The sequence below is a fragment of the Myotis yumanensis genome, unplaced genomic scaffold (assembly GCF_028538775.1).
Source record: "Myotis yumanensis isolate MYYU_CA2020_CCGP unplaced genomic scaffold, mMyoYum1.0.hap1 SCAF_9, whole genome shotgun sequence".
In the NCBI taxonomy this organism is placed as follows: domain Eukaryota; kingdom Metazoa; phylum Chordata; class Mammalia; order Chiroptera; family Vespertilionidae; genus Myotis; species Myotis yumanensis.
In genome coordinates, this window is record NW_027223760.1 from 7,162,029 (window position 1) to 7,175,875 (window position 13,847).

The 13,847-nt window shown below is 46.1% G+C and overlaps 1 protein-coding gene across 3 annotated transcripts in view; it reads right to left on the reverse strand.

Annotated features, from left to right (window-relative positions):
• TMEM168 (transmembrane protein 168) overlaps positions 1-3,128 on the reverse strand; it is a 30,080-nt gene extending 26,952 nt beyond the window's left edge. For 2 of the 3 annotated variants that reach the window (XM_070423747.1, XM_070423742.1), the window contains exons 1-2: positions 3,043-3,128; positions 2,111-2,195 (exon numbers count right to left, since the gene is read on the reverse strand). The gene's annotated coding sequence lies outside the window, so the exon portion shown is untranslated. The remainder of the gene's footprint in view (positions 1-2,110; positions 2,196-3,042) is intronic. The other variant, XM_070423743.1, reaches the window with a different exon arrangement.
• Between the last annotated feature and the right edge of the window lie 10,719 nt (positions 3,129-13,847).

Sequence of the window (13,847 nt, forward strand, 5' to 3'; positions counted from 1 at the left end):
AGAAACATCGATCAGCTGCTTCCTGCACACTCCCTACTGGAGATGTGCCCGCAACCAAGGTACATGCCCTTGACCGGAATCGAACCCGGGACCTTTCAGTCCGCAGGCCGACACTCTATCCACTGAGCCAAACCGGTTACGGCTCATTTTACTTTTTATCCAATCCCAGAGGTTTCACCACTTTGCTTTCAATTCCTTCCCTAATCTAACACCAACAGATTTCATGTCTTCTCTTTTGATTGTAATGTATAAAATAAGATGCAAGACTGCCATTTTCCGGAGCATCTTCTCAATCCGTTGAGATTTGCTTCCCAGCAATTGCCGACAATTTGGTTCAAATAAACTCACAAAAATTCTCTACAGGTTTTAGTGTTTCTTACATTGACAAATTCAATGGGTGCTTTTCACTCATATGCTCCACATTCTTTGAACAACCTTTGACTCTATTGACTCCTCTCGCCTTCTGAAACCTGTCCTTCCTTTAGCTTCCAAAGGCCAGTCTCCAGATTTTCTTCCTAAATTGATCTCTGCTTCTCATCTCTTCTCAATCCTACCTTCGGACATTCAATCCCAAGCCTAGTCTTTTCTCCTACTACCTATTTTCTACGAGCAATCTCATCTATTTCCATGTCTTCAAGTATTATCTCCCCTACGTATACACATATTAATCTACCTGATACACTTAAAAGCATTAGCTCGATTCTGCAATAGAAGTAAAAATCGCGGGAAAAAAAAGTAAACAGGTAAATAAAGTACAGCACATCCATATAATGGAATATATGCAGCCACTATTATGGACTAAAATCAACATGGCAGAATACTGCTTTTAAGTGGCTAATTTACAAAAGTCTTTTCCCTAACCTGATATTCTTCAAACGACAATTAGCCTGGATCAGAGAGTAAACAACAAAGCATCGCAATCCCTTCCAATTGGCCAGCCGTCACTGGAGAATTCCTTGAGAGGCAGATAAAAATGGAGCGCATGGGACACCTGACGGGCCCGAGTCTGTTTTATGCTACTCGGAGCCTCCTCTCTCCTTCACCGCCCACACTGAATCCTTCCCACGTACTGACCACTCTTCTTCCTGCACACCTCTTACACGTTCCCACTGTCCAAGGTCACGGTCCCACTTCTGGTCACCGTCATCTCCTGCTTGACCTGTATCCACTCTCGCCCTTCTCTGCAAGATGTGTCCTCTTTAAAACCAAAATTTGTCACATCACCTGCTATGTAAAACCCTCCGATGCTTCCCATCACCCTTAGTAATAAAGTCTCAACTCCTTAAAACACCCTGTAAGGCTCTCTGCATTGGAAGTGAATAAATCTCCTGTCTTGTTGCAGAAGACCAAAGAAATACCAAACACGCTTCCTAGAGAAAGGGCGGGACGCTGTTTATTAACACTAGTGGACTCTGGGGATAATTTCCAAATCAGAGTGAAGAAATACGCAGAGGGCTTCATGTTTTATAACCTTCTGGGGTCTTTGTCTTGCAGATATGGTTCCGCCCCCTTTCATGGGCTTATAGGAAGGCCCCCAGGTGTTGGGGGTCCCAGGCCAAATCCGATTATCTGTCCTGGGGGCCAGGGATAATGACCTCCCCCCCACCCCCCAGGGCAGTGCATTGTTCAGTTTTTATGGCCTGACACACCTTGCAAGACCAGTTTCCTCCTCATTGTGTGCATCTCCTTGAACTTTGTACTCTAGCCTTACTGATCTTCCCACTTTTTCAATGCTATTCCCTCTCCAGACTCACTCCCTCCCCTCCTCCTAGTCCCAGGGCCGTCCTCCTCATGTCTCAGCCTAAATCATTTTCTTAGGAAGACTACCCCTGACCCAGGTGTATGGTCCCTTTACGTAAGGGATTCTCAACCTTCCTAATGCTGCGACCCTTTAATACAATTCCTCATGTTGTGGTGACCCCCAATTTCATTGTTACAAATTGAACATAATTAAAGCATAGCGATTCATCACAAAAACAATATGTAATTATATATGTGTTTTCCGATGGTCTTAGGCGACCCCTGTGAAAGGGTCGTTGGACCCCCAAAGGGGGCGCGACCCACAGGTTGAGAACCACTGCTATACCTTCTAAAATAGGGCAATACTGACCATCACTTGTCTGCATTTCCCACGAGATCACAAAGTCTCTCAAAATTTGTCGTCAGTCCTATATGCCCAATGTCTTGCACAGAGTCTGGAACCAAGTAGATATTGTTAAAGAAACAAAGACGAATCCAGAAATAGCTGTATTTAACAACACTGCCAATTAGTTCGGGACCACTGACTACACAGAGAAAATAAACACGACACCTGCTAGCTCACCGCTAGTGGTAGAGCTAAGGGATTCCATGAATTTCTGGACGGTTTCTCGGCCCTACGCCAACCTTCACTCACTCCATTCAAATTCCTGTAAATCAGTGAATGCTCCCCCAAACCCTACCCTCGGGGAATGGCTCCCGGACACGCCCGTCACCGGCGGCATCCCTTCAGGAACCACTTCAGCTCCGTCGAGGGGCGGGGCGGAGCTAAAGGAGCCGAGAGCAGCCCGGCTCCGGGCCCTCAATTCACACAACTCTTCCCGGAGGAGCGCGGAGCCCCGCGGAGGGACCGCACCCCCAGCAACAGGCAGCGACTGCGGCTCCCCAGCATCCCGCCCCTCCAGCGAGGCGAGGCCGGGGGCCCCGGTCGTCCAGCGCCGCTGCTCGGGGGAAGGCGACCAGGCCGGGGAGCCCCAATGAGCGCGGGGGAGGTGGGGGGCGGAGGAGGCTGGGGGGACCGCCTGGCCCCTCACCTCCGCCGCCGCCCTCACCCCGCGGGGAGCCGCTGGGCGGAGCCAGGGCTCCGGGCCCGGGTCCCGCTCGCCCCCTTCCCCTACCAGCCGGGCCGCGGCCGCCACAGCGCCCTCCGGCCTCGGGGCCGGCTCCGCGGCCACACGGCACAGGGACGGCCCCGGGCTGTGCCTGCAACTCGGGAGGGGGCCGAGGAGGGCCGAGGGCCCGCGGCCGCACGCACGAGGGCCGGCCGGTCTCTCGGAAACTTACTCCGACGCCGGCCCGCCACAGCCGCCATGTTCCCGCCGCGGGAGCCGCCGCGCTACGGAGCGCCGCCCGGGTCAGACCGCGGCGCGTCCCTCCCGCGAGGCCCGGCCTCCTCCGCCCCGGCCCCGCCTCCGGCCGGGACCTCGCCTGGGCCCCGCCCCGCCCCGCCCCGCGCGAGCATCCCCGCCGGGGCCGCAGCGGGACCTGCCGACGGCCGCGGCCCAGGTCGGGGAGCGGGACGGCCACCGAGGGTCGCAGCCGTCGTGTCCGGCAGCGGCCAGGCCACCTCCTCCGGCCGCTCAGACCCGGGAGGGGGGCGGCCACGCCTCCAGGGAAAATACCGCAGCGCGCTGGTCGGGTTGCTCACCGGTTGGAGCGCGGGCCCGCGTACCGTGGGGCTTCGGGTTGGATTCCTGGTTAAGGGCACCTGCTGGGTTGCCAGTTCGATTCCCCGCCTGGTGGCGCGGGTGCAGGAGGCAACCAGTCTCTGGGTCTCACATGCATGTCTCCCTCGCTCGCTCTCTTTCCCTCCCTCCCACTCTATCTACAATCAGTGGGAAAACATCCTCTGGTGAGGATGAACAGAAAATGTAAAATACTGCAGGAGGCGATGCTGCTCTTAATACCTTTGGAATAATAATACCTGGCTGTGTCCATTGAGCGGCTAAAGCCCACGCTCCCGAGGCTCCCCTTCAAAGCCCTTCTTGCCTCCTTTTCTAATCGAGACTCCCTTTATGTTTAGCTTTTTTAAATTCAATTTATTGGAGTGACATTGGTTAACAAAATTATGTAGGTTTCAGGTGTACAATGTTATAATACACCGTCTGTATTCGGTATTGAGTGTTCGCCACCCGAATCAAGTCTCCTATCACCATTAATCCCCCGATTTCCCCCCCTTACCTCTCCCCACCCAGCTTGATCATGATGTATTATTTTTTTTAATGCATTGTTGTATTCACTTTGCTCGTATTTAGTTTAAGATTTTTGCATCCGTATTCATCAGAAACATTGGGGTGTAGTTTTATTAATTTGTTTTGTGTGTGGTGTCCTTGCCAGCTTTTGGTATCAGAGTTATGTTCACCTCAAAAAATGAGGGAATATTGCCTTTTCATCAGCTTTTTGGAAGAGATTGATTAGGACAGGTTTCAAATCTTCTCTGAATGTTTGGCAGAATTTAATGGGGAAGCCATCTGGTTTTTGATTTCGGGACTTTTATATTTCGGGAGGTTTTTGATGGTTGTTTCCATTTCCTCACTGCTAATCAGCCTATTTAGATTTCCCAATTCTACCCGATTCAGTCTAAGAAGATTATATACTCCCAGGAACTTATCCATTTCTTCTAGATTATTTAATTTGAAGGTATATAGTCTTTCATAGTATTCTAGTACGATTCTTTGTAAATCTGTGATGTGTGTGGTAATTTCTGCTCTTTCATTTCTGATTTTGTTTATATGGGTCTTTTTCTTTTTTCCAAAATAAGTCTAAGCAGAAATTTGTCAATTTTTTAATCTTTTCAAAAAACCAGCTCTTGGTTGTATTAATTTTTAAAAAATTAAATATTTATTGTTGAAAGTATTACATATGTCCTTCTCCCCCCCCGCGCCCCCCATTGACCTCTTCTAGCCCCCGGACCCCCACCTCTGGCCTTCACTACCCTATGGTTCATGTCCATGGGTTATGCATATATGTATACAAGTTCTTTGGTTGATCTACTCCCACCCGCCCACCCTCCCCGCCCAACAGTCTGCTCCATGGTCCTATGCCTCTGGCTCTATTTAATTCATCAGTTTACTTTGTTCATCAGATTCCACATATGAGTGAGATCATGTGATACTTATCTTTCTCTGCCTGCCTCATTTTACTTAGCATAATCCTCTCCAGGTCCATCCATGCCTGTAAAGCTAATGTCTGCTGGAGAAAGCTGTCCTCCGTAGCGTGAGGGAATGACTCAGCCCAGGAAACCAGGGTTGCTGCCCTCCAAGCTCCAAACCCAGAGCCCCTAAACCTGGCTTCTGCTCACACTGCTGCCCTGCCTCTGCCAGAGCCCAAGGTGAGTGGCTGCATGTGAAATTTTGTGCGTTGGCCCTGTAAGAGGGTGCCTGCATTTCCAGCCATCTCTCCATGCTTTTCATAGCCTGAAGGTATATGGGCACCTTTCTCAGTTCTGGTGCTCTCTGCTGGGGCCCTAGCTGGGGTTTAGACCCCAGAGTTCTCAGTGGGAACCCCCCACAGCTGAGATATCCCTCCAGACCTGCTGCTGACTGTGAGAGCCTGACCAGCCTTTTCCTGTCTCCACATTTCCTTAGCAGTCTCTACTTAGTCTCCACTTTCCATGTTTGGTTATGAGGATTCTCTCCAGCTAATATTCAGTTTATTACTAGTTTTTCTGTATTTCAGTTATATTTCCAGTTTGGTCCTGGGAGAGTGTCAGTGTAGCTTCTACTTACTCCATCGTCATTTTTAAGCCTATATCTGAATTTTTTGTATTGTCTCATTGTTCTCTAGTTCATTCAATAGTGCTCTCAGTTTTATTATTTCCTTTCTGCTGCTGACTTTGGATTGCTTTTGTTCTTTTCTTTCTAGTTTTTTAAGATGTAATATTAGGTTGTTTATTTGGGATTTCTCTTGTTTCTTGAGATAGGCCTGTAATGATATAAACTTTCCTCTTGTTACTGCTTTTGCAGCATCACAGAATTTCTGATATGTCATATTGTCATTCTCATTTGTCTCTGTATATCTTTTGATCTCACCCTTTATTTCTTCTTTGACCCAGTCATTTTGAATGTTTATGTGCGCTGGAGAAGAATGTCTGATCTGATGTTTTTGGATGAAAGACTCTCTAAATGTCAATTTTGTCTATTTGGTCTGTGTCCTTTAAGGCCAATATTTCTTAATTAATTTTCTGTTTGGATGATGTTTCTAGAGCTGTCACTTAAGTATTAAGGTCCCCATCTATGGCTGTGTTTTGGTCTGTTTCTCCCACCATTAGTTCTGTGAGGAGTTGCTTTCCATATTTCGGTGCTCCCTGATTGGTGCATATATATTGAGAAGTGTTATATCTTCTTGATGTAATGTCCCCTTTGTCATTATAAAATGTCCATCTTTATCTCTGTTACCTTTGTTATTTTGAAATGTATTTTGTCATGTATATGTATAACTACACCTGCCTTTTTCTGGGTTTTATTTGCTTGGAGAATCATTTTCCACTTTTTCACTTTGAATCTACTTTTGTCTTTGCAGCTTAGATATATCTCCTGAAGGCAGCATATGGTTAGGTTTTGTTTTGTTTTGATCCAGTCTGCTACTCTGTACCTCTATATTGGTGAATTCAGTCCAGGTGCATTTTTTAAAAAATTTTTTATTGGTTTCACAGAGGAAGGGAGAGGGAGAGATAGATAGAAACATCAATGATGAGAGGATCATTGATCAGCTGCCTCCTGTGTGTCCCACACTGGGGATTGAGCCTGCAACCTGGGCTTGTGCCCTGACTAGGTGCAGTTTTAATATGCTGTTGCATCAGAATGAGCGTATAGGGGAGTTTTGGGTTATTCTTTGGTCTGTTTCACTGTTTCTTAGCTGTCTGGCTTCAATGGGGTTTTGTTATTTGTTACCAGACATTATCTGTCCTTGGGTTTAGCTGACACAAATGGCATTAATTGGGCCTTTGTTCTTTATTTTCCAGACCAGGGTGATTTAAGTTACATATCCTCTGGTTAGGGAGGGGAGGTATAAACCATTTGCTTTCAAATGACCTTGGTTGGGGAAGATAAGGTTTTGCAATTCACAAGCTGGTTGCAAGCTGCTCAAACTGTTTGGTCTTGTGTAATTTTCTTGTCTCAGTTTCCCTATTCCATTGCCCAGGAATTTTCCTAGCTTCTTACTATCCTGCCACACAATTGTCTGCTAGATGTTTATACTTGAACACATCATCATCACTTCTAATTCAACTTGCTTTTAATGGACATTTACCCTTTTGTTAATTTGTACCACTGCACTGGAAACTCCCTTCTGTGTTGGAGAATTCCTGTGAGTCTGTTGGCTGAGACTGAAATGCCAAATATTTGCTTAGCCAATCATGCGCACCACCGAGAAGCTATTGACTCAAAAAAAGTTGGCACAGCAAGCTGTGCTCCCTGGGTAACTGCAGGTGGCTCCTGGGGCAAAGTGAGTGTGGCTCTAGTGGTGGCGCCAGGCATCCAGTATTAGTGGTTCAGTGATTCAAGATGTCTGATCATGGTGACCGCAATCCCAGAGCCCTCTTCCATCATGTCTGTGGTCTCTTGTTATTGTTTGTCATTGTTGACCATGCTTACCAAGCCTCAATGTCCAGAAGTCCTTTGAGCTACCCAATATCCTCTAATAAATTTGAATCTTCACTATTTTTTTTTAAATACATTTTATTTATTTTTTACAGAGAGGAAGGGAGAGAGATAGAGAGTTGGAAACATTGATCAGCTGCCTCCTGCAAACCCACTACTGGGGATGTGCCTGCAACCAAGGTACATGCCCTTGACCGGAATCGAACCTGGGACCTTTCAGTCTGCAGACCGATGCTCTATCCACTGAGCCAAACTGGTTAGGGCAGGAATCTTCACTATTAGTTGGATGCAGAAGTGCTTCCAATATCACTATGTAAATCTTCACTAGAGGAATGTTAATTAGCACAAAGGATTAGAAATAATGTTTCCTTGTGGAAATAACAGATATTCAAGATACATGGCTTGAATATTGTACAGGCACTTTCGTCCTTGCATAACTGGTATAAGACTTTGCTGACTCTAGCAGACTGATACCCTTCAGAATGGCCCCTGGTGTCTAGACTGCTGTTTAGTACTCTGTCACAAAATAGTTTGGGTAGTTTTTCTGTGCCTACTTACTGATAAATATTTATTTTTTAGTAGTATTAAATCTGAGACTTGCTTTCACTGTAGGACACTACAAGTAACAAGGGAGGAGACGTGTAGCTGTCATAAATCTTTTGTTGTTGAAGGCTACTAGTATTTACTAAAAGAACCTGATAATTGTGAAGGCCAAGTGTTGTTCATTTTTATCCATCATATTTCATGCATTTTCTTTTAACTTCCATTGCCAATACCCTAGTTGAGGTCCTAGTGCCTGTATTACTTCAGTTACCTACTAGTATATGCTAGTCATTTTGATGTCAGCCTCAACCTAGACCAGTGGTCGGCAAACTGCGGCTCGCGAGCCACATGTGGCTCTTTGGCCCCTTGAGTGTGGCCACAAAGTTTCAATCGCACTGTACGTGCACGCCCGCACCTGGTATTTTGTGGAAGAGCCACACTCAAGGGGCCGCAGTTTGCCGACCACTGACCCAGACTAATGCATCACACTGGTCCCCTCACTAAACTCAGAGCATCACTCTATGACACTTCTTGGATCAAAATCAATGACTTTTATAGGTTACAACAATCTTTTTTATCATATGGCAGACACAAACTCATCATTTAATTTCTGCAACACACTGAAAAAATATATTTTGCAGATCTGACAAAAATAGATATAATTTTGATTGACTTACCAAAAAATGGTAATTACGTACCTTTTTGTTCCAGAGGACTTTTTAAAAGATCAGATGCCTGTACTTATATATAAAGACTAGAGGCCCAGTGCACGGATTCGTGCACATTGAAAGGAAATTAATTAGAAGGTGGCCAGCGGGGTGGGGCTGGGCAAGATGGGCTGGACACGTCCTGGGGCGGTGCCGGGGCTCAAAGGGCGTCTGCAGAGTGAGCAGGGTTCCCTCTGGCAGGTGGAGTCCCTTGGCCTGGCCTGTCGGGATTGGGCTGAAACAAGCAGTCTGACATCCCTCGAGGGGTCCTGGAGTGCGAGAGGGCACTCTGCAAAGTTGCTGTCGCTCAGCAGCTCCTGCATTGAGTGTCTGCCTGCTGGTGGTCAGTGCGCATCATACCTACCAGCCGGACGACCAGTCACTTAGCCTTTTATTTATATAGATTTCTGGTACCAAGAATTAATCAGACACAACTTTATTGTGTTAAGTATGCAACATGACCAATAAGATCCAACATTATTATATGACTTACAGGTCAATTTGCATATTACCCTTTTATTATATGCCTGGTGCATGGGTGGGGGCTGGATGGTTTGCCCTGAAGGGTGTCCCGGATCAGGGTGGGGGTCCTGCTGGGGTGCCTGGCCAGCCTGGGTGAGGGGCTGATGGCTGTTTGCAGGCTGGCCAAGACCCCCAGGAGGTACTCTCAGCCCATGAGGGTGTGGCCAGCCTGGGTGAGGGGCTGGTAGTTGTTTGCAGGCTGGCCACAGCCCCTTCAGTGTGGGGGTCCCCACTGGGGTGCCTGGCAAGCCTGGGTGAGGGGCTGAGGACCGTTTTCAGGCTGGCCACATCCCCTTCAGGGTGGGGGGTCCTGCTGGGGTGCCTGGCCAGTCTGGGTGAGGGGCTGATGGCTGTTTTCAGGCTGGCCAAGGCCCCCAGTGGGGACCCTCACCCCATGAGGGTGTGGCCACTCTGGGTGAGGGGCTGATGGCTGTTTGTAGGCTGGCCATAGCCCCTAGCCACCCAAGCTCCCAGTGGAGGCTGGCTGGAAGTAGGTATCTGGGATTTATTTAGCTTCTATAATTGAAACTTTGTTGCCTTTAGCGGAGGCCACAGCCGGCCAGGGCAGGCGGGAAGCTTAGCTTCCTCCATTGCCGGGGGCAAGCAAGCCTCCTGCTTGCTCCAGCTCCGTGGCTGCTGGCCGCCATCTTGGTTGGGTTAATTTGCATATAGTCGCTCTGATTGGCTGGTGGGCATGGCTTGGGGTGAAGCGAAGGTATGGTCAATTTGCATGTTTCTCTTTTATTAGATTAGATGGGAGCAGCTTCATGGAGAATGGTCAACAATGAGCGGGTACTTGGTAGTCACCACAGACAGGTAATGGGAGTCCACGTCCTTGCTGTAGGCACCTCAGCACAAAAGGCTGAACTGATAACCCTCACAAAAGCCTTAGAATTATCCCAGGGAAAGATACTAACATCTACACTGACCCTAAATATACTTTCATGGCCATCCATGCTCATGGAGCAACATGGAAAGAAAGAAGGCTCTTAACCTTGGGAAATAAATAAGTGCATCAAACATGCAAAAGAAATTTTAAAATTGCTAGAGGCAGTGAATCTACCAAATCAGATTGCCGTAATGCACTGCCCAGGACATCAGAAGGGCAGTTCCCAAACAAGTCAGGGAAACCAAACTGCTGATAAAGCAGCAAGACAAGCCACCCAAGGGCTGCCACTTTTTGGGATTCTAATTCTCCACCTGAACTTGTCAGAGTTTAAACCTCATTGCACAGAATGAGGTAAGAAATGGGCCGTAAATGGAGAATCTCTAACAATGACCCTAATTCTCTATGGAAGTTCAACACACATGGTGTGGTCTTTCTCCTTGAAGCTCTAGTATATCTCATCCTCAAACACCTACATGAAGAGACCCATTGTGGAAGGAATGCTTTAATAGACCTCATTGGACCACGTGTGAAGAGCCCTTACTTACAAAGGACTATTCAGAAGATTATACAAGCCTGTCAGATATGTGCCCAAAACAACCAGCCAAAAACAATCCTAAAACAAGAATGTGCTCCCAACAGGAAAGGGAGTACAATATAAAGGGATATGCCTGTGTGAGGACTAGCAATTTGACTTTACACAGATGCCTAAAACCACAGGAAACTTTACATTTTTATTAGTTTTTGTAGGTACCTTTTCTGGATAGGAAGAGGCATACATATCCCAACAACACTGGAAGACAACTGAGGTAACAAAACCATTCAAAGAAATAATCCCTAGCCCCACTGGGTGTGGCTCAGCAGTTGAGCATCGACCCTGGAACCAAGAGGTCACTGGTTTGATGCCTGGGTGGTGGGCTCAATCCTCAGTGTGGGGCATGCAGGAGGCAGCCGATCAATGATTCTCTCTTACCATTGATGTTTCTCTCTCTCTCCACCTCTCTGAAATCAATAAAAATATATTTAGAAGAAAAAAAGAATCCCTAGATTTGGTCTTTCTTTCAACATTCAAAGTGACAATGGACCATTGTTCACTTCAATAATCTCCCAGAAGAAAGGATAGGAGAGGCACTACATACTCAGTGAAAACTACATGCATCTTGGAGACCCCAATCTACAGGGAAGACTGAGAAAATGAACCAAATAATAAAGACGACCCTGGTGAAAACATGCCAGGCAACACATGTGAAATGGGACCAGGAACTCTCTATTGCCTTGTTCTGGACTACGGTAGTGCCCTGAAGTGGGCTTAAATTAAACCCTTTTGAAAGTTTATGGGAGACCCTTCCAATTTTTTGTTTTAGGAACACCTCCTTTAGATTTAAAACATGAATAGAAAATGTAAAAGCCGTATGTACATCATCTAGGGCAAACACTAACAATGTTGCATAAGTTTGCTCATTGCAGGTCTATCTACCTGTCTGACGAGCCCATTCCAGCCGGGAGACCGAGTTTTACTAAAGACCTGGAAGTCTCAAGGTCCTGAGCAGCAGTTAGCCAAGCAATGGGCCAGTCTCTATGACGTCCTGCTGACAACACACTCTTCACTAAAGCCGACAGGAATTGAGCCTTGGATCCACCACACACAGATAAAGTGGGCACCACCTGAGGAGGACTCGATCTTGCTGCTGCTGTTGATATTGCAAAGCTGGACCTGCACTCCTGAAAGAGATTTAAAATTCCTCTTTCAGAAAGGGACAGTGCCTCCCAAAGCTAAGTGACAATGTTACTTTTAATTTTATTCTGCATTTCCCAGACAGTGGCTTCCTTAGAAAATTTATCCTGCATTTGGGTGTGCCACCCAAAGCCCTCTCAGGATTAGATCATGGGGATCCTTTAGTTTATCCAGTTTCTGATTTTACTACAATTTCCCCTGCACTACTAGGCATACCCCTCACTAAATACTTGTTTGTACAATAGGTCTCACTCTGGAAGCCCATTAACAACACTGGCTCTCGAAATATGAAGCAGTCTACCAGCTTTGCTTGTTCAATAGTTCCATCCTCTAGACACCATATATACCACCTTCCAAAGACAGCGATCCTCCTCCCTCACATAAAGGCTTCCCTCTATTCTTGATCCACCTCTTCTTTCAGTAGATAGTAAGAATCTCTGGTTCTGGGGATAGGTAAGATATAAATGGATAGGGCGCTGGATGAACTGAAAGCTAGGAAGGGTCTCAAGCCTGCCAAAAGCTAACAAGGTAGTGGATAAGGGGGGAAAAAGGCCCTCCACTCCCTATCCCTATAAGAACAGGGGGCTTGAGCAGGAAGAGAAGATGGTCTTTGAGACAGGAGTTCACCATTCTCCCAGGTCCTGCAGTGTGGCTCTTGAATAAAACCTCTTTTCCTTTTGCACCAGCACCTGCCTCAAAAGTTTGGCTTTCTTTGCAGCAGGCAGCCAAACCTCCACTCTTTTGTTCAGCTATACTCCTAAGGAGGTTATATGTAAGCCAAAACCTTAATAACAAACTAGCCATGCAAATCCAGTATAAAATAAAGACATTGTAGGCAGAGGGACTTGCTAGTGCAACGGTGGGCACAGGCTTGTCCCTCCCCACCCTGGGATTTCAACATAGAAGCTGTAGGAGTGAGTGAGGATTGCTGTGGGAGAGTTAGGGAGTAACAACATCATTTACATTTGGCACTTCCACGAGGGATACCCATATTTAAGTAAAATGCATCTAGATTGGCTATGAAGAATGAGCCAAAGGTCATGTGGACAGATTTCTTTGATATGACCACAAGTTGCTTCAATACAAGAATATGCTGTTATGCAATTTTAAAGTTTTTTTTATCTCATGTTAATGCTATTTTTTGTTACATTGTCAGCTCTGAAGAGCACAGTATTTATTCCTTACAGCACCTAGTCTAGTATAATAGTGTAGTAATTAATCCTCAATTAAAGAATCAAGCAAGACTAAAGAGAGAGTTTGTGGCATCCTACCACTTACTCTGTAGCTCCTCATTCCAATTGGCACCATTCTCTATGCCAACAGGATCCCTCCTATCTTGATAATCCTTCTGGTAGCACAGCTCCAGATCATCACCTTTCCTCTCTATAAAAATGTTATCCTATTACTTTAAAATCCCCGGGTCCCCACTGTTTTCACAGCAACCTGTACTCTGGTACTTTGACCTGTGCTAGTGCTTCAATGGTGTTAGAAAACATAGAGCTCCTATTACAGTCTGTTTCCTAAGTATCTTTCTTGCAGGCAGTCTCCAGGGATTTGGCCTACTTACTTCTCTTCTTCCCAGCAATCACCCATCTACCTTATTTCGGGGAATGTTTCATCCATGCCTGGCTTTGGGAAATATGTTATCTTTTGGATTCTTAGTGAAAAGGCCTGTGGCATTTTAGAAACTATGATTGTTACTTGCTGACTTCCAAAAGTATCTCTGATGTAAATAACTTTCAAGGAAAGTGGAGTATGATATAGTTGACATACAGTGATTAGATAAACATAGCTAGAAAATTCTAAGTCATTCAAGTTCTAAATTGCCTCCCCATTTTGAAACCACTTAATGAGATGGGTCAAAACCCACAAAACGTTCAGGTTACAAGTAATGGACAATGTATATAGAAAATTAAAAAATTGTAATAAATGTGCATTGTTCATAAAATGTGAAAAAATACAACAAACACTTTCAGGTATGCCACCTCTCACCACTTGGCAACTATGATATAAACCAACTGATCCTAAAGAATCCAACCAAAGGATCATTTGTTTTTGAAACACCAAATTATTTTGGAGAATTCAACTGTGAATGC